Here is a 19,924-nt window from a genome sequence, read left to right as displayed (position 1 = left end):
GCATGGCGTCACGTTACTCCTCCTGTGTTGGGCAATTGTATTTATTGGGAAGCTTACTATCTATTACACAAAATGCATGCAAACTGAAGTGTACAGTCAATACTCAATGAAAACTTAATTTTGACCCATAATAATTAGAGCTTCTATCATGATTCTTGAATTTACATGCCCCCAAATTCGAAGGTCAGGGCTCAAAGAAAATCCACAGTTTAACAATGGTAATTAGAAATTTGTGTTTGTGTTCACATGCACTTGTCTTGCATATGACTTGAAAGCAGCATTAACCTGTTGACAAGGAGAATTGCTTTTCCAAAAATAAATAAATAAATAAATGTTTTCCAAGTACGCCCATCCCTTTATTTATTTGCTAAATTTCAATCCCGCCTTGGTGAAGTACAGAGTTTAGAGGCAATATCTGGGGATTATTTAGTGCTAGCAGTGCCAGCAAGATGCACACTCTTAATGCGCTGTTCCCTTTCTTGTTCGAGCAAGCCTGCTTCACTGCTGTTTCAACCATTAGGTTTTTATGACTAGCTTCTTACTGCTCTCACTTTTCAAGGCTGATTCAGAGAATGGAACAGCCTTGTGCAATATGAAATAGAATTCAAACAGCTTGAGAACTGAAATTAGTCCTGGTGCCTTTGAATATTATACACATTCTGAGCTTTTACAAGCTTCTCTTTTTTAAAAGTAAGTGCTATAGGTTAATCCTGTCTAGTACCGCCACTCCCTATAAGCAGACTACGCAGTCTGCATAGAGCACCAACTCCCTACGGGGGCACCATCTTACCTTAGGAGGGCACCAGAAAGTCCACCGGCTTACTCAAAGTTAAGACTTATAGTCTTACTCGCACGTTATATGTTATTCAAGAATCCGAAAGCAGTCGCGGAACATAGATGATCACTTCGCGCTCACATCACGCAAACCCATACCCCCTACAATACTAAGATAATGCATTGAAATGCTCAGCTGCTTTCCCAATATACCTCACATCCTTTTCATTCGTTATACAACATAAACTTTTTTTTTCTGCTTATTAGTCCATGTCTTTTTTCCTTTTCTGCATTTGAATAGCCCCATACTGCTGATGACAGCTGTGCATTGTGTGACTGTTTCCGCCACGACTCAAAGCCTTCATGCCGTAGAGCCAAAGGGATTATGTTGCAGCTCTGCATTAGGGTGTGGCTCAAGTCAACCTCCTGTTTTCTTAGATGCGTCAATATTACCAATCTGTAATTCCGAGCCTCTTTGCTTGCTGAACACAACCTTTATTTACCACAGTTTTTTAATGTCTGAAGGCAAATTAACATTTTGACTATAGGTTATGGGATCCTTAAACCCAGCCAGCCACAAACTTGTGTTCAGTGAGCTTTTATTTTTGAGTCATTCCAGGAGATTTACTGCAACTCAAGGAGTTATTGGTTTTCGCAGGGATATATTCAAAAACCTTTTGATGACTTTATGCACTTGTGCCTAATTTGCCCAATAAATCTTAGCATATGTGTAGTCGGTGAGCCGCATAGTCCCAGATATCCACACAAATGTCAAGATTGAGTGGCAAACATTTTATTGAAGTATCCTGATTCCTGCTATATTTTGTCATGCTTGTAATTTTGAATTTGAGCATTGGACTAGAGTGAGTGTGTTGCATGCTAGAATGTAATTCCAAGCTACTGCATGCAGACGTGATTAGGATGTGCCTGAGGGGTACCCAGAGTTATTCCTCTGGCCTCATGTTTGTAACCCATATATTTGACTGCTAGTTTGGTCATCAAAGCTCTAAGGAGTTGGTTAGTTTGCATCAAGTTGTTTCACCTGTTGGGAGATAAGGTCTTTATATTCTTTGAGGATATTTGGTCAGTTTGCTTTACAGCTTAATGGCTCTATTAGTGATCGATCCCAATGGTCAACTATTTGATCAATGAGATATTTAGTTTAAATAATTTTAGGGGTGGTTCTTTAATTTGCATGTTGACAGTTTTACTATGTTTTGGCACCATAAAAATCTCCCTGAAAAGTGTCTTTAAATTGATATTGTTAATTAAGTCATCCCCTTTATTAAAAACAAATAGTCCAACTATGTTTTTCTATGTAAATATGCACTAGTCAGCCAATTTTTATTTCCCATACCACAGCAAAGATATGTTAATATGACAATGTGCTATTCAACACAGTCTTTTAGCCTAATTTTACATTATTTCAGTGTAAAATGCATGTGTTTTTAAGTAGGGCCTTACTGAAATCGGTTATATTTTTCCCCAAATCAATTTTATTTTATTATAATTTTTCCAGAATTCAATGTTTATTAAGTTTAATTTCATCATCAAAATGATGTCTAGTCAAATTCATTCTTAAAACTTTTAACAAGTGAAAATAGAACAATTAATTTTCAACATACCACTGCATTTAAAAAAATAATAATTATTCAGTAAAACAGCACTCTTGCTTGTGATATATTGCTTAATTTATTATTATTATTTATTAAGCATTATTTATTATTAATATTACTACAGTCAGTACCTGTCACAATTATTAAATAATCATCTGATCGTGGTTATTTGATCTAACCACAGTTATTTGATACAACAGAGATTATTGTGCACTTCAAATTCCTATCACATTTTTCTGTCCAAATAAGGGAATTTATGCTTTTATTATATTATAAATGGTGCATTTATGCCTAATGTTCTGGTATTACTGCATTTGATCACTCCAAATGAACTCTGATGCAGACCACATCCAATGCAGCTCCTGAAGAGCATGAGAAGATGGACAGCTTCTGACCCGCTGTAATGCACGCATCTGCAGAGGTTCGCACCAATCTCCCGTGGAAATCTAAATAAGTAAAGTGCTAAGTGCCCTGATTTCACTTTAATTGAATGATCGTCTAATGGCACACGCTGTTGTAATGATCATGTAATGTGGTTGTTACAGGTTCATACGTGCAGTATTAATGACACGCAGTGACACAGAGGAGACGCCTGCTTTCTCTATTTTCGTGGAGATGATAGAATTAAAAAAATATTCTTTCAACAGAATCTTTTCCTTCATTAGAAATGAAAGAACTTGATGTGAACTTAGGACAGTAATATTTTACTATTTTCATTAGGCCTACTATTTCAAACGCTATCCAGGTTGGCTGGTTCCACAAACATCAGTGCAAATGTAAAATGGACCAAGACTGTATTTGATCAAAAAGAGGGGTATATTTAAAGTATGTGGAAATATTTGAATTAGGTATAGTAATAATGTGCATTTTGTGCAAAAAATAAATATAAATGAACAAAATGTTCCCTCATACTTCATCATTTAAGTGTTATCATTTAGAAATTAGATGATATCGAAACGAAAATCTCATACCGTATATCAAACCGGATCATGAGATCATGTCTCATCCATTTAAAATATTTTTTCATGTCATTCATACGTTTTTAAAAGCCTTAATGAAAATCATATATCCGTATTATTTTATACGATTCCAAGTTAAATATGAATAAATTACTTCTTAATAATCATGGAAGGCCTGAAACAATTAATCATCATAATCATAAATATTTGTTTAACAAATAATCATCAGCTTAATTTAGTAATCGTGACAGCACTACTACAGTGAATATTACATTTTACTATACAGTTGTAATATATTCCTGTTGAAATTTCTTCAGTTTAGCTTTCATTTTGAATCTTGCTTTTATTTTGATGTGAACTTTGTTTTGAAGCCATAATCGGTCACTTTTGTGAAGGTGAAGAGCAATGATTGATGTACAAAAGTGAGGGATATTTTTACACGTTAAGGATCTTTCACGTGACTCGCGTCAGCGCTGCAGAATACATTGAAGTCTATGGAGTGAAGTCAATTTACACCAAAGTATTTTTCACTCACATGTTTTTGCTTCACCAGTAATGTCTTTGTGAGTACTAAGAAACAAGAAATATTTAAAAACTGTCCAAATTTGTGGAGACATTGAATGTCTCAAAATTACTTTTAATTAAATATTACCTTATCGTTTACGAATATCAGAGACCCCAGTTATTGAACAAATTTAAATTCACCAAGAAAATGCTTAGGCCTAAACATAAACAAGTCCTTTTATTACTTTCTGCTATCAAAGCAACAGCAAGCCTTTTCTCACTTCCAAATACAGGTTTTCCATGTTTATTGTGTACACCTCCCGCTTTATATGTGGCAAACTCATAAAATCGCCCCTCTGTGACGCTTTCTACTACTCTTGTCATGTGGAGGACAATGCGGTGTTTGAAGCTGGGTTCAGCCGATAGGAACCAAATTAAAACTGCCACGAGAAATCGTCTGTCCGAGGCAAAGATGCATAATCTAATGACAATTGCCTCAGCATCAGTCTCTCTTGATGCGTTTGACACACAGGCGAGGACCCCGTTTAAGTCGATGCAGAGGAAGTGTTGAGTTGTCGACTGAGATCTATTCAGTCCATTTTTTACGATGTTTTGCTCATTTTAATCGTATTTGTATTTTTTTATATTGTGTTGTTCATATGTCGTGTTTTAGTTGTCTCCGCTGTTACTGCGGGGGAAAAAACATGAATCTGCTTCGTTCATCTGTTCTCTTCATAAATAAATAAATGCATAATCTGCTATATGCTCATCCTGTAAGTTCATGATTAAAAATGAGAACGTGAATGAATATAAAAGCTATTACATGTCTTATCATTAAAATATGAAAATTAAAATGATGGGTAATAATAGATTATGACAGAATTTTTACGACCCTGTCTGTCAATATGATGGACGATGAGAAGAAGTGTGCCGTGGGAGAAAAAAGTTTGGGAAACACTGATTTAAAGCATGCAGCACATGCAGACTAAGATTTGCAGCCTTTCGCCGTTTAATTATCATACAAGGACATCACAATTTTAATTTTATTAGTTGTTCATTTCAGTGTAAAAGGATTAACAAAGCACACACTCAAATAAGCATGTGTGCATTTAAAAGTAGTCATGTGTCAGTCAGACAGCTTGAAGGTATCGAATTGAGTCGGTGATCGTTAATTCCAGTACTGCAGAAGCACTGGTATTGAGACATCTTTTTATTTTAGCATTGACTTGGTACCGAAGTACCCATTCTTTTGACATCACTAGTGTACTAGTTGTTCTGGCAACCCACTAACTATTCTGTTTTAAAAATGTTAGTTTTTTAAGTCCCTTGTCTCAATATTATGGTTTTATTTCATGGAAATCTTGCATGATTGTTTGTGGAAGCTTTGGAACACTTACAACAGTGAACATGTGACCTGAACAGGTTCCAAATTTGTTCATACACTTGAAAACCGTGCCGTTCCAGAAGATACAATGTGAAGTAGAGATAAAGAGAGAGATGTGAGGAGAGATGGGACCTGAGAAAAGGAGAGGGGTCAGCAGAGCAGAGAAAATGATAGGTAGAAAGAGGATAATGGAGGAAAGAAGGACTTAAGAAGAGAGGATGTAGGCAGGCAAGCATCTCTCCTCACCAAACTGGTGTGTACTGCTCAGTCAGCTGTTAACAAGCTCTTGCCCTGGAGGGGAATTTCATAACAGAATGCAAAGTGCTAGAGTAAAGCCATTAGTAGAGGTCCTTTTTCTATGGGTGCTGTTCAGGCTCTGTTCTGAAACAAGACTATACCTCATCTAGCCAGACTTTTAACTATCTGCATAAAGTCTGCTCCATTATTCTAGCCAAGAATTGCCCAAATAGACAGGAAAGGTTTTTTACCAACATGTGAATTGAACAATCAGCTTGGTGAACAAAGTGGAATGTGTATAAGGTATGTTTACCTGCCTCCTAGAAGTCTCAATCAATACTCTTGGATAGCATTCAGAAATGTAATAGCGCACACCTTGCAGACTATGGCAAATTCAGCAACTAGTTCTTACAATGAAATACTCATTGTAGAAACCTGTAGTATCTTGTAAACATTACTTTGTTTCCTAATTGACGGATACAAACTTTAATAGAGCAAACCAATCAGATTAGAACTGCCGATTTTAGTCAGCGCTTGCCATGTTTTGCGTGCAGAAAGCATTCGATTTTTATTATTCTACTATTCTGTTGACAAAGTGTAATCATGTAAATGCCTTAAGTGTTGTTTTCTGAGGTAAAGTCATAAACCTCCCCAACCTGTATTCTTACAATCTCGATTCAGTCTTGAAGGTCCCTGTGAGTTCAGTCTTCTTGGATTTCAATCTCAATACTCAATCTCAAATACTCTGCTCCCATGCAGCACTTAGCTGTGTGCGTCACTGTTGGGAATTTCAAACTAAACATCATTCAGGAATTGTTCAATGACTCGCCCTTTCCTGTTGGTTTGATTGTTTGTGTCACTGCATAAATATTTTTTTTTTACATTGACTACGATTCAGATGCTCAGTTAAAGGGATAGTTCACCCAAACATGAAAATTATCTTATTATAACCTCGTATTACCCTCATATTGTTCCAAACCATTGACTGTCTTGTATGAATTGAAACACAAAATAACCTGGCCTGCTGCCAAATTCTGTACACTCTTCTACCCCAGTTATGTTATCTGGATAGACTGCAGACTAGACTGCTGGTTGCAAGATGTCCTTTTATATCTACCTCTTTACTGGAAACCGAAACGCTTAAATTAATTTCCCTCATCTCAATTTCTCAAGGGCAAATCATATTGAAAGTCTTTGACATGTTTGGCGCTCTGATGCTGTCTAGACCTTTAGAAATGCCACACTGAATTTATTGTTGCTTGTGGTTTTGAGTTTTCTCAATCATACCCCACCACTTCTATATCTTATTCCCTCTATCTGTCTCTCGCATTTATCCTGTTAATGAACATTTTACCTTCTCTTTTTCCTCCCTTTCTGACAGTTTTCCTCTGCCACAGCTTAACTGTAAGCATGTCCTGGGATCTGTGGCCAATGTGGAAGGGTTTTTGGGCAGTTTACGGAACTGACACTTGCTCTGTGAAGTGTTTTTAATGACTTGAAAACTTCATTTCAGTTTTTGTGATGTTTTGAACAGTTATCTGCATGTCAATTTACAGAGTCTTACTGAGAACCATAAAAGCAACATTTAAGTAGTCCATATGACTTTTGCATTTTGTTTAAATCCTCTTAAAAACATATGATAGCTTAGTGAATCTCAAAAGGCTGTGTTTAATGAATAAATATAGTCTACATGTACAGTGCACTTCAGTAAATGAGCACTGCTCTTTTGTTTCACATACACAGAGCATACGAGGTCTTATGACACGCTACTATACTCCACTCTCAGAGAGGGACGCAGTATGTGAACGCTCCACATGAACTACATCTCAGATGTAGATGCTCGATAGTTCAGTTAGCTTCTAGCATGCATTGATATTGGAACTGGAGGAGCAATTCATCATATCTTAAACAATTTATAAAACAAAGCAGTTCCCCAGAATGGAAAGCAAATTAAACTACTGTGAACTAGCCCACACAAAGACAATCTCCCCATCTTCATGGAGTGTTCACTCAAAATCAAAGCCCTAGGGTTATAAAGGTAATCTCTATTGTATATTAAAAAACATTTTATTGTTATTGTTGTTATTATTATTATTAACAACAACAACAACACCAGTAAAAATAATAATAATAACTAGATGGGTACATTTCCTGAAGAAAATGTGAGTGGTGCTTGCCGTGGCAAAACTCGTCAAACAGCATGTTATAACTTGAAAAGACCAAAAATTATGGTCTTAAATAAATCAACCCAGAAGTCTGTATGATTTTCTGGTGCAGAAATATGCGATTTGTTACTCGGTTGCTAGAGTAAGCCCATGTGGTTGCTATGCAGTTACCAAGGTGATACAATACAAGTCTCCTTGCCATCCTGATTGAAATAAGTCAACCCGGAAGTCTCTACGTTTTTCTGATGCAGACATATTGGATTTGTTACTCGGTTGCTAGGGTAACCCCATGTGGTTGCTAGGCAGTTACCATAGTGATACTAATGAAGTGTCCTTGCCATCCTGATTGAAATAAGTCAACCCGGAAGTCTCTACGTTTTTCTGATGCAGAGATATGTGATTTGTTACTCTGTTGCTAGGGTAACCCCATGTGGTTGCTAGGCAGTTACCATAGTGATACTTATCAAGTGTCCTTGCCATCCTGATTGAAATAAATCAACCCAGAATTCTCTCTGATTTTCTGGTGCAGAGATACAGTTATTGCTAAACGGTTGCTAGGGTACTCTGTTTAGTTGCTAGGGAGTGGCTTGGCAGCTGCCAATCATGAAACTCCAAAGGCTGCTTGTCAGTATGAATGATATAAACCAACTCCCATGCCTCTGTGACATTCAGAATGGAAGATATCCCTCTATGGATTTTGGTTGCTAAGGTGTTAAACAATGGTTGCTAGGGAGGGGCTAGGAAGTGTTGAGGTGATTCATGATTGGCTGTTTGCTGCCCCGAGTCAAACGAGACCACCCTTGTGTTTCTATGACACTTCTATCCGGAGATATCCCTTTGATGTGTTTCATTAGAAGTCTATGGGACTTGTTGCTAAGGTGCTCCAAATTGTTGCTAGGGCGTGGCTTGATAGATTCAAAATGATCCTGAGAGACTGATTGGTCGTCTGAGTAAAATGAGCCCACCCCCTCGTCTCTATGACACTGTGATCCAGAGCTATGTTCAATAGAAAATCCCTATGCCTTTTCATTTCATGGGCCGTCCTACACCATTATAAGTCAATTGGGGCATTTTTGGGCAGCTCCTGCACCCCAGGGGTACAACTTTTACCCCATATTGAGGTATGCTCTTACAGAGCCTGCCAGCCTCTTCAAATGTGGCAAATCACACGTTTCTGTGAAATCCTCTATTGGAGCTGTGACGCGTCAAAGTTTGTCGCAATGTTAAGTCTATGGGATTTTTCGGCCGCTTTTTTGCCCCTGGGGCAAATACCGTACTCCGATAAGCTATAAAAGTCATAGCACACGTGTCATCAATAGGTCGTTCGATTTGACACCTCATTCGGTGGGTCTACGCCAAACGGTGCAGGGACGAGTTAGGTGCCGAATTTTTGTACGGAGATATAAAAATAAAAATAAAAATAATAAGTATGTGAGATTACAATAGTGATGCTTTGCAAGCACCACTAATAATAAGTATGTGAGATTACAATAGTGATGCTTTGCAAGCACCACTAATAATAAGTATGTGAGATTACAATAGTGATGCTTTGCAAGCACCACTAATAATAATAATAATAATGTTTTATATAAAATTATAATAATTTTTAAGTAGACTGGGTTACAAACAAAATCTGTAATTGAAAAGAGGACTGATTACAAAAAAGAGGTCTACATCTATTTAAGTCCAGATATAAGTTACTTGGCTGGCTTCTCTTGTACTAAAAACTTTCACTCGAATTACTGTTAATTTTGTTGCTGCATTATCCAGTAGACTATTTAAAAATAAAGTTTTTCTTAATAGGCTACATATTTTATATTTAATAATTTTTTGTTTGTTAATTTTCTCTGTTTTATAATGAAATAATGTGTAGTTAGAGGTTTGTGTTTCTTTCCATATCGGGCTACACAATTAATTTGTATTTATTCATTTATTTAAAAATAAAATGATTATTATCTCCACTTTTCTCCCCAATTTGGCATGCCCAATGTGCTCTAGGACCGCTAGGTGTGGAGGACGAATCTCAAGTTACCTCTGCATCTGAGACAGTCAATCTGCGCATCTTCTGACCTGGCTTGTTGAGCGCTTTACCGCGGATTTGTCATATATGGAGGCTCACGCTATTCTCTGCGGCATCCACACGCCCCACCGAGAGCGAGAATCACATTATAGCAAGCATGAGGAGGTTAACCCAATGTGACTCTGCCCACCCTTGCAACCGGGCCAATTGGTTGCTTGGGAAGCCTGACTAGAGTCACTCGGCATGCCCTGGATTCGAACTGGAGACTCCAGGTGTGATAGTCAGCATCTTTGCTTGATGAGCTACCCAGGCCCTTGGGCTGCACAATTAATTGAAATAAAATTATAATCGTGATATGACCTTGGTCACATAAATTAATATACAAATAATACACTCCATGGCACCATGCATTTGTGGACAGAGGAGAACAGCTGTTGTGAATTCAACTACACACAAACTTTTCATGCAGATGTCGCCAAACTGTTTAGAACTATTTTGTTTAACTGGATTGCATGGAAGTGCCCCATGCAAGTTAAAGGGATAGTTCACCCAAAAAATGAAAATTCTCACCCTTGTGATATTCCAGGTGCGTATAACTTTCTTTCATCACCGGAACTTATTTGAAGAAAAATAGAAAATACCTTAGCTCAGTAAGTCCTTACAATGCAAGTGAATGTAGCTGCTCCAAAAATCTAACTGATACGACTCCAGCTGTTAAATGAATGTCTTCTAAAGCAATATGGTCACTTTTGCATCGGAAAAAGATCAATATTTAACTACTTTTTAACTATAATCCAACGTGAGGGTAAAGTCCACGAGCGGGTGGAGTCTAAGCGGTCTCTCTTGATGTATTCATGTTACCATGATACTGAAGTAATCTCACATTCTCTACTCGGTTGAGACATCCAGGATAAGCAGACAACCATTGTGAGTAAAGAAACCGATAATGACAGATCTAAACCAAAACCAACCAAGTTACTGTTCAGCGTTATTCCTTCTCATTTGTAAACTGCACTGCTCTTCCGGCTGTGATCCAGCCATGTCAGTTCTCATGTTATGCCAATGCAATTATATGAATGGAAGCATGATTTAGAGTTAAAAAATACTTAAATATTTATCTTTTTCACACCAAAAGCAATTGTGTTGCTTTAGAAGACATACATTTAACAGCAGGTGTTATACTGTTTGGATGACGTTTATGCTGACTGTCTGTAGATTTCTCTTTTGAAGCTCAGAAAATCACATTCACTTGCATTTTATGGACCTACTGAGCTAAGATAAGTTTCTAGTTTTCTTCAAATGTGTTCTGGTGAAGAAAGTGATTCACACCTGGGAAATCATAAGGGTGAGAAAATAATGAGAGGATTTTCATTTTTGGGTGAACTCTCCCTTTAAGATTTTATTACTGTCAAGTATTGCTGTTATATAATAAGAATAATGATAATAATAATAATAATCAATATAACATTATAATATTGCAATAATATAATATCAAGTTTACTGGGTTCCAAAAAATAATGATGATGAATTGTCAGGATTGGTGGCTGATCAGTTGGTGAGTCTATATTCCTTCTGTGTTTCATTGTTTGTTTGGCCATGTGCTGGCAACTAGTGCAGGGTTTCCCTGCAGGGGCAGTGGCTGTGCTGGCTTATGGCTTAATTAGTATCACCTGTTCTTGGTTAGTTGATTGCCTCTCTTGCCCTTGTGTGTGCTATCTTGTGCCAGATTGTCTTGTGCTGTTCTGGCTTGCAGTCTAGCTCCTGTCTGTTCCTGTTGGTCTGTGTTTGTTCTCTTCTGCCATCCCAGAAACTCTCCTCAAGCCCTGTCAGCAGTGCATCTTGGCTTCCCTGTCTCTGGGGTTGTACTTACCTCTCATTTTCCGCAGTCAGATCCAACGCTCCTCAGGGATCCCACCCAGCCTTACCTCCATTGGCACCACTCTCTGACTCACCATCGGAGACATCGCTATCCACACTGCAGTCATCATCTTCCTGCATTGCTCATGCATTGTATTCCACATCCATTCCACTGTATAATTAATTGACTAGACTCTTTATTAAAATCTTTGGTTTATTCTCAGTCATTCGAGTCTGCCTTTGATTGCGCCTAATATTGCAATATGTCTAACATGGCTTACCCCTTTACCACACAACACTTCTCCAGGCTCAGAACCTCGTTTGAACCCCCCACTGCCCTATGAAGGTGATCCTAAGTATTTCCGTTCATTCCTCTCTCAATGTTCCTTGGTTGTTGCTCTGCAGCCATCAGCCTTTCCCTCGGAGGAGGCCAAGATCACCTACATGATCGCACTACTCAACAGGCAGGCCCGGAAGTGGGGAACAGCTGTCGAGGACAACAAGCTTCCCTGTTGTGCCTCCTTCAACGAGTTTACAGCCAAAAATAGGAATTCTTCAATCTGTTCGCACAAGGCCGGGATGTGGCCCGTCAGCTCTTGGATCTTCATCAAGGGGTAAGATCAGTCTCTGATTATGCTATTGAATTCAGGACATTAGCGGCTTCTTGTGACTTGAATGAGGGGGAACCATGTGACCACTTCCTACATGGGCTCTCAGACCAGATCTCAGACCAGATACCTCTTGTGTGGACAATCTCATCAGCTTGGATATTCATGTGGACAACAGACTTTCTGTACGCCAGCGCCATTGCTACACTCACCTTGTTGAGGAGGCTGAAGTTGTCCCCATTCCCACCATAGTTCCCTCACCAGATTCCCCCTGGGAAGTTGAGCTCATGCAGATTGGAGCGACCTGCTTAACTCCTGAGGAGTGGCATCGTTGGCTGACACGGGGTTGTGCCTTTACTGTGGTAAGCCTGTGCATGTGGCCAACTCCTGTCAGGTAAAAGCTCTTTGGGCTCACCAATACCCCAGCTGCCTTCCAGGCCCTGGTTAATGATATTTTGAGAGATGTGGTCAATCGGTTTGTCTTTGTGTATCTGGATGATATTCTGATCTTCTCCCAGTCTCTCCAATTCTGACATGTCCGCTAGGTCTTACAAAGGTTGTTAGAGAATTATATCTTTGTGAAGACAGATAAGTGTCAACTCCATGCACCTTCTGTTCTGTTCCTGGGGTTTGTAATTTCTTCAGGGGGAATCTGTATGGATCCTGCCAAGGTAAGAGCAATTACCAAGGTTAGCCAACCCCAGATTCTCATAAGGCCCTGGAGAGATTTCTAGGATTTGCCAGGTTTCCAGGTGTTTAGACATTTTGATCTGACTGGTCTAACCTCCACCAAGACCAGGTTCAACTGGTCGGCGCAGGCTCAAGCGGCCTTTGACAAGCTTAAAGGGATACTCCAGCTGTGGGAAGATGAATGTGTATTTAATAGTGGTCATTTATGTAGTAGAAATGTGAAATTATTTTTGAATTTGAAGCATTCTAGACTGAGAAAAGGAAAAAAAAAAATTTTTTACTCATGTGGCTGAAAGACAACAACTCCCAGAATGCACTTGCTTTGTCGCGACTTTCGAGGCCACTCCCAAACCACGATTATGCCGGGTGTCCAAACTCTGTACATTACGCCTTAGTAACAAAAAGAAATACAAAACAAATACTCACTTTACACTAAACCGTCCATTTGTCCCTGCAGGCTTTGGCTGGCGTTTCCAATTTATCTTTGGGATCCTGAAATAAGTTTCCAGGACCCCCTGTCCATGTGTGGTACAAAACTTGGGTGCTCAGTTACACATGCTAGCGGTGCAGTTTCATCAGCGGATTCAGCGATCTCATGCAGAAGAAAATGGCATCGCTGAAATACGCGACAGCAATAGGACTCTCTATCTGTTTGCATAGACGCATAGCGAGAGCACTGACACCACCAGTTCAGCCCCAGCTCGAGTCTGGCCGGGCTCTTCCTCCTGACCGCCAAGCAGGTCTTGCTCCCCTGCTGCAGCAGCTGCTCCGCCGCCTCTTGTTCCTCCATCTCCCGCAACTGTTCGATCGCTGTATTGCGGCTCAGTATAGGTAGCCACGAGCATCCGATTCACACAAAAGATCTTCGAAATCCCCATCTGTCATTACTTCAAAACTTTCTTCCGCCATCGTGATTAGACTATTATACAAAGTTTTACAGAGCAAGAGCCTGTTAGCTTAGCTTAAAGATGGCTGACACTATCTTTACATTCTATGAGTAAGATCCTGCCTCATATGGGCGTGGTGAAAACATCGTGAACTAGCTACTAACACTGGCTGTAGTTTAAAGCCTCTGTCCCAAAATCCTCCGATGACGCTAAAATGACGATTTTTAGGTCATCGGAGGATTTTTTCCAGACTAAAAATGAAATTTTCTCTCATCATGGGGATATGAGGGGGGGGGGAAGCAGGGTAATTCGAAAATACAACTGGTTTTCTACTGATACAAAGCTTAATGCTACATCCTGGAGTATCCCTTTAAGTCTTTGTTTACCTCCGCACCTATTTTTACCATGCCTGATCTAGATTTGTGGTGTAGGATGACACGTCTGTGGTAGGGGTTGGGGTGGGTCTATCACAGTATTCCCCCAAGTACAGAAAGATTCACCACGTGCCTTCTTTTCCCACCGGTTGTTGCTGGCGGAACAAAACTACAACATCAGTAACAGGCAGCTGCTGCGGTGAAGCTGGCCCTGGAGGAGTGGTGTCACTGGCTGTTCTGCCAAAAGGTTGAAGTCCGTACAGGCTCTTTTCTCTTTGTTTAACTGTTTTATTAATTTGTTTTATTTAAAAAAATATTGGCTTAAGTGAAAAAGTTAATAGTTTGGGTTTTTTAAGAGGACTCAAATGAACCCTCAAAGAGTGATCAAAGTTTGGTAAAATCACTTACAAATATTTTGTTTATCATATCGAAGTACAAATCACAATTGCAGTATTTTTCAAAATAATCGCAATATTACTTTTTGTCAAAATTGTGCAGCCCTATTTCCATATAAAAGAGTACCCCCAATCAGTTCCACACAGTGAGGTATAGACATAGACAATTTAACAGAGATGGAACACTGAACACTGAGAAATGTAAACGCCCAGCAGCCAACAGATATAGAAAAGGAAGTCCCGCCTTACAGGTAAACAAGCCAATTTGATCCAGAGAGTTCAAGTATTGGAATCGGATCGGGTGAGAAAAAATGGCATCTGTGCATCCATCTTAAATGTCTCCTTCCACCCTTCACTATTCCCTCAAAGTGACCTTGTCAGGGAATCAATGAGTCAATGAGCTGATATTTCTGGCATCTCATGGCTGTGCAAGTGTGATCCCCTATGAACACACACTGCTCAGCTTCAGCATATGGCGCCATGACAAGCTGGCCTGGGTTGACTTATTTTTTTTTAGCAGTCTAGGTTGGTTTGACAGAATAGGACTGAAATACTTATTAGCAACATAAGTCACCTTGCTTGAACCTCAACTAAGCCGCATACAAATCACACAGTGTGTGTGCACAGTCACAGACAGTAGTTGAATGTTCCTGTCTGTTAAATGTAACCTGTCTTCACCTTGACTATGTTGTGTTCTCTTGCCTGTATAATTACCTCACCAGACTGGGGCAAAAACAAGTTCAACGAGTGCAAAGTTTTTAAAGCTTACCTCAATTGTTTATAAAAGCTGATGAAAAACATTTCATATTAGCTTTCATATTTGTATTGCATTAAAAGTTTATTTATTCATTTCGTTATGGTCTAACACAAAATATTTCAATTTGTTTGTTTAAAATTGGTTTGCTGCACTTTGCTATACTGTAATTATGCTGTAACTATTTCTAAAAGCTTTATAGTGTGTTGCATTGAAGTGACCAAAATGTATTACAACATACTTGACTAACTTTTTATTATTTACTGTGACAAGTAAGTTGGATACTAAATTCAGTTTTAGTTCAGTTTACTAAATCACAAAATTCATCATGAAATCTGAAAATTGGTCATGATTGTGTTCATTGTGATCAATTTGGTTATCAATTTTTTAAATATTTCACAAATGTAACAGGAGAGCAGTTTACATTGTTTTTGGATTTAATGGTTTTTACTACTGAAAATGGGTCACGTTGAAATTTACACATATGGCACTTTTCCACTGCACGTTACGGTTCGACTCACCTCAACTCTTGACTTTTCTGAGCTTGCATTTCCACTGCAGTTTAGTGGCACCTCAACATGGGTGGGATTATAGGCTGATTGTCATAGTTGAGCCGCCACTACTGCCGTGACATCATCTTAAACACGACACAAACTGACCAAAACAATAACACAACCGCTAGCTGTTAGCTCATTGTGCTGCATAAAGCAGGTGTTGCATGGTGATTTTACACAAGTGCAACAGTTAAATTGGCATGGTTGTTTTAGAAGCAAGCTTCCAGTAGCTGGTCAACTAAATAAAGTGAAGCTTTCAAGCAGAGTATAGAGTTAACGTAACAAAATGTACCATGCTCCATCGAGTCTAGGGCACTCTCCCACCCATTGCTCACCGGTTTAAATAGCGTCCATTTGGTCGAACCACTTCCACTTTTCTTTGATGGTTCTGTAGTCATTTTTTTTTTTTTACCTTTCCCTACACTGTTGGTAGGACCAGTGGTAGCTGTGTGCGGCCAACAGCTGAGACACTTCCTGAGAGACTTTTTAGTTTCTTTTTAGCTAACGAGTTGACCGTCTGCACCTCGTTTATTGACCATGGCTTGGTTTTGCACACAGCCATTTCTTTTTTCACAAGTCGAAAGTCACGTGAACAAATTATACTGTTATCGCTTTTGCTAGCTTTAAAACTAGCGGGTTGATGTCGTGTGCCGGAAATCCAGTGATGCTGGTAGTGACAATTCTCCCTGACCAATCAGTAATCTGCAGGATTTTGTCATCACATTTAGTATCGGCTCAGCTCGCTTGGAATCTCGACCAAGCTGGTACTAAAAAATGTATCAGGTACCAGGTACTATCCACAGTGGAAAACCCCAAAAAAGCAAGCAGAGTCGAGTTGAGTCGAGTTGTACCGTGCAGTGGAAAATCCCAAATAGTACTGGGGCTGTGCCAATACTATCAAATAGCGATAGATTGTGATACTTTTCCTCACAATATCGTATTGATACTTTAGATCCCTTAATCAAAATTTGTATTCAACTATTTCTGTATTCACATCATGTCCAACATCTTAGTAAGTGCAACATCAGAGCAGTGTTTCTCAGTACAGTCACTGCTATGAGGCGCAAGAGAGACTGAAACAGAGCTGTTTCTCTCGCGGACATGCTGGTCCTCTCTCACGTGTTTAAACATCAGGGCTGTGCAAAAATATTGATTTTCCTATTAACCGCGATCTTCATTTGATTACTTGAATATTGATTCTTAAAATTCTGCCTTGTAATATTTCAGATGTCACTCGCCAGTTCAGCACTGAGTTCAGCACTGAGTTCAGCATCCTTTCACTGCGTGTTGAGAGTAAAGGTTTGGTTTGCCTTAATGTGTGCCCAAAGATGAGATACATGTAATCCATTTATCATTGATAAGGTCTCTTATAATTCCCTTTTTGGTCTTTGCAGTTAGACGTTGATATAAAAAAAATGACAAAAACAAACGTTTTATTCTAATCGTACATTCGAATCCGTGTTAAAGTCTCTGTCCTTAAAGAGACATTACTGGGTTATAGCACGTGTTCTACATATTGACGTAAATACTTTAAAATAGGACAAATTAGGCATCTAAATAATAAACACACACACACACACACACTATATATATATATAATATTTTTTTTTTTACATAATTAAAATGTATTACATTCTTGTAGCAGAAGAGTTCATCATTGATAAGGCCATACAAAAAGCGGCTTTAGAATACAATGTATTGTTTTCTACCATATTATTGATCATAAGTCAATCATTGGCATACAGTTCACAGCAATCCATTTCACAAGTGAATTTGTCAATCAGTTGGAGATTTATTATGAGGGCTTATTTAAGAGCCCGTCAATCTACACCTATGTCAGATATGCTTGTGTAGTGTCTCGGGTGTCTTGCATCATAAACATAAAATGTTTAGGTCACTGTTTCAAGTTAAATATAGTTTAATACTCAATCTTTAAACACATCTTGAGATCCCTTAGTTCGCATTTGTGCTCCTTCAAGTGTTTTGAACGCAAGAACGTAACGCATGTTTGTGGTGTTCTCCCTATTGAAGTGTTTTCTTCACTGTATGTTTATACTGCGCGTTGCTCATACAGCTGAAATTTCACTTACTGCCCTCTGGAGTAAACAGGTGGTACTACAAGCTTGCATTTCTCAGGAATCTTCCTTATTATGGTCCGGGGGCAGTGCGATTTAATTGCGTACATTTTTTTAACGCCTTATTTTTTGTCAAATTAATCGCACTGAATTAATGTGTTAAATCGATAGCCCTATATATATATATATATATATACACACACACTTAGACAAACGCATATTTAATTTTTGGACATCATATTTGCTGATGGAATACATGAAATTTGTATGTTTTTAAAAGCTAGAATGTGACCAAAGTGATGAAAAACTATTGATAAAAAAAAAGTTAACTGTGAGAGAATTTCTTTCATTTGTAAGCAAAGTGGACATAATTGAAATATACCAATATTTATTGGAATAAAATTGAGAGCATGTGAATCATAAGTAAATTGAACCATGATATCGTGATGCATCACAATATATCATATAGTGACATATGTATCATGATACGTATCATATCGTGAGGTGCCTGGCAATACCCAGCCCTAGTACATTTGGTAATATTATGGGGATATTTAAATTCCATAATTGATGAAATGCATTCCCCCTACTTTTTAAATCTTTTTTTTTGTCTGGAATAGTATAGTTTTGATTGTAAGCAAAGCTCTGGCTTGACCTTCATTTTCAGTGGGATTTTCAGTGTTTTTGGATGGTGGCATATGTATGTTGAAGAGAGGCAGGTGGTCGGTATGGTGCAACTCAACTCAGACAACAGAAATGTCCTGCTGGACAATGGAAATCTGCTGATGCCAGGTTTTGGATTTTCTATCGTGAAATGGTGCATTTCACCCGAAATGAGCAATGACTGAACTCTGTTTGGAAAACTCAGTCTGAAAGTTTAGTTTTATCCCACCTTTGATTTCATTCTTTGTTTGTGATATTTGCTTATAATTGGTTCTTTAAAGTCCCTTTTAAGGCAAGTCAGCCCAATCAACGGCCATCTTGGCAATGCCTCTGGGCAGCAATTGTTTTGTTTGTAATAGGCATAAAAGTGCGCGGCTCCTAACTACTTGAATGAGAAAAGCCCACATCTCCAAAACTGTTAGTATTTGGACTGCAAAAATTAACTGGACATTTTTGGATACTTAAGTCACAATGTTAATGTATTAGATATAAAATATTAAAACTGTGTGAAGCATTAAAACAAGTGGCATCTACAAACAAATGATTCTCTCTCTCTCTCTCTTTCTCTCTCTCTCTCTTATATATATATATATATATATATATATATATATACACACACACTGGCAGCCAAAAGTTTGGAATAATGTACAGATTTAGCTCTTATGGAAAGAAATGGGTACTTTTATTCACCAAAGTGGCATTCAACTGATCACAATGTAGTCAGGACATTAATAATGTGAAAAATTACTATGACAATTTGAAAAAATTCATAACTTAAACTATTTCAAAGAGTTCTAATAAAAAATTCCTCCACATTCAGCAATGACAGCTTTGCAGATCTTTGTCATTCTAGCTGTCAGTTTGTCCAGAAACGTAGGTTACATTTCACCCCACACTTCCTGTAGCACTTGCCAAAGATGTCTTGTCGGGCCCTTCTCACACACCTTAATGTCTTTCTGATCCCACAAATGCCCAATGGGGTTAAGATCCATAACACTCTTCCAATTATCTGTTGTCCAATGTCTGTGTTTCTTTGCCCACTCTAACCTTTTCTTCTGTTTTGAAACAGAAAAACTCTGTTTTTCTGTTTCAAAAGTGGCTTTTTCTTTGCAATTCTTCCCATAAGTCCTGCACCCCTGAGTCTTGTCTTTACTGTTGTACATGAAACTGGTGTTGAGCGGGTAGAATTCAATGAAGCTGTCAGCTGAGGACATGTGAGGTGTCTATTTCTCAAACTAGACACTCTGATGTACTTATGCTATGCTCTTGTTTAGTACATCTGGCCTTCCACATCTCTTTCTGTCCTTGTTAGAGCCAGTTGTCCTTTGTCTACGAAGAATGTAGTTTACACCTTTGGATGCAATCTTCATATATATATATATATATATATATTGCCAATTTAAATCAT

At 38.5% G+C, this 19,924-nt stretch overlaps 1 protein-coding gene across 1 annotated transcript in view; it reads left to right on the top strand.

The window, feature by feature from the left end:
• The window catches only part of LOC127635276 (TGF-beta receptor type-1-like), a 91,364-nt gene that overhangs the window by 39,935 nt on the left and 31,505 nt on the right, over positions 1-19,924 (top strand). The window lies entirely within an intron of this gene.

The sequence above is a fragment of the Xyrauchen texanus genome, chromosome 42 (genome assembly GCF_025860055.1).
Source record: "Xyrauchen texanus isolate HMW12.3.18 chromosome 42, RBS_HiC_50CHRs, whole genome shotgun sequence".
Taxonomy (NCBI): domain Eukaryota; kingdom Metazoa; phylum Chordata; class Actinopteri; order Cypriniformes; family Catostomidae; genus Xyrauchen; species Xyrauchen texanus.
The sequence above is the reverse complement of the archived record's forward strand: the minus strand, read 5'-3'. Positions and strand labels throughout refer to the sequence as shown.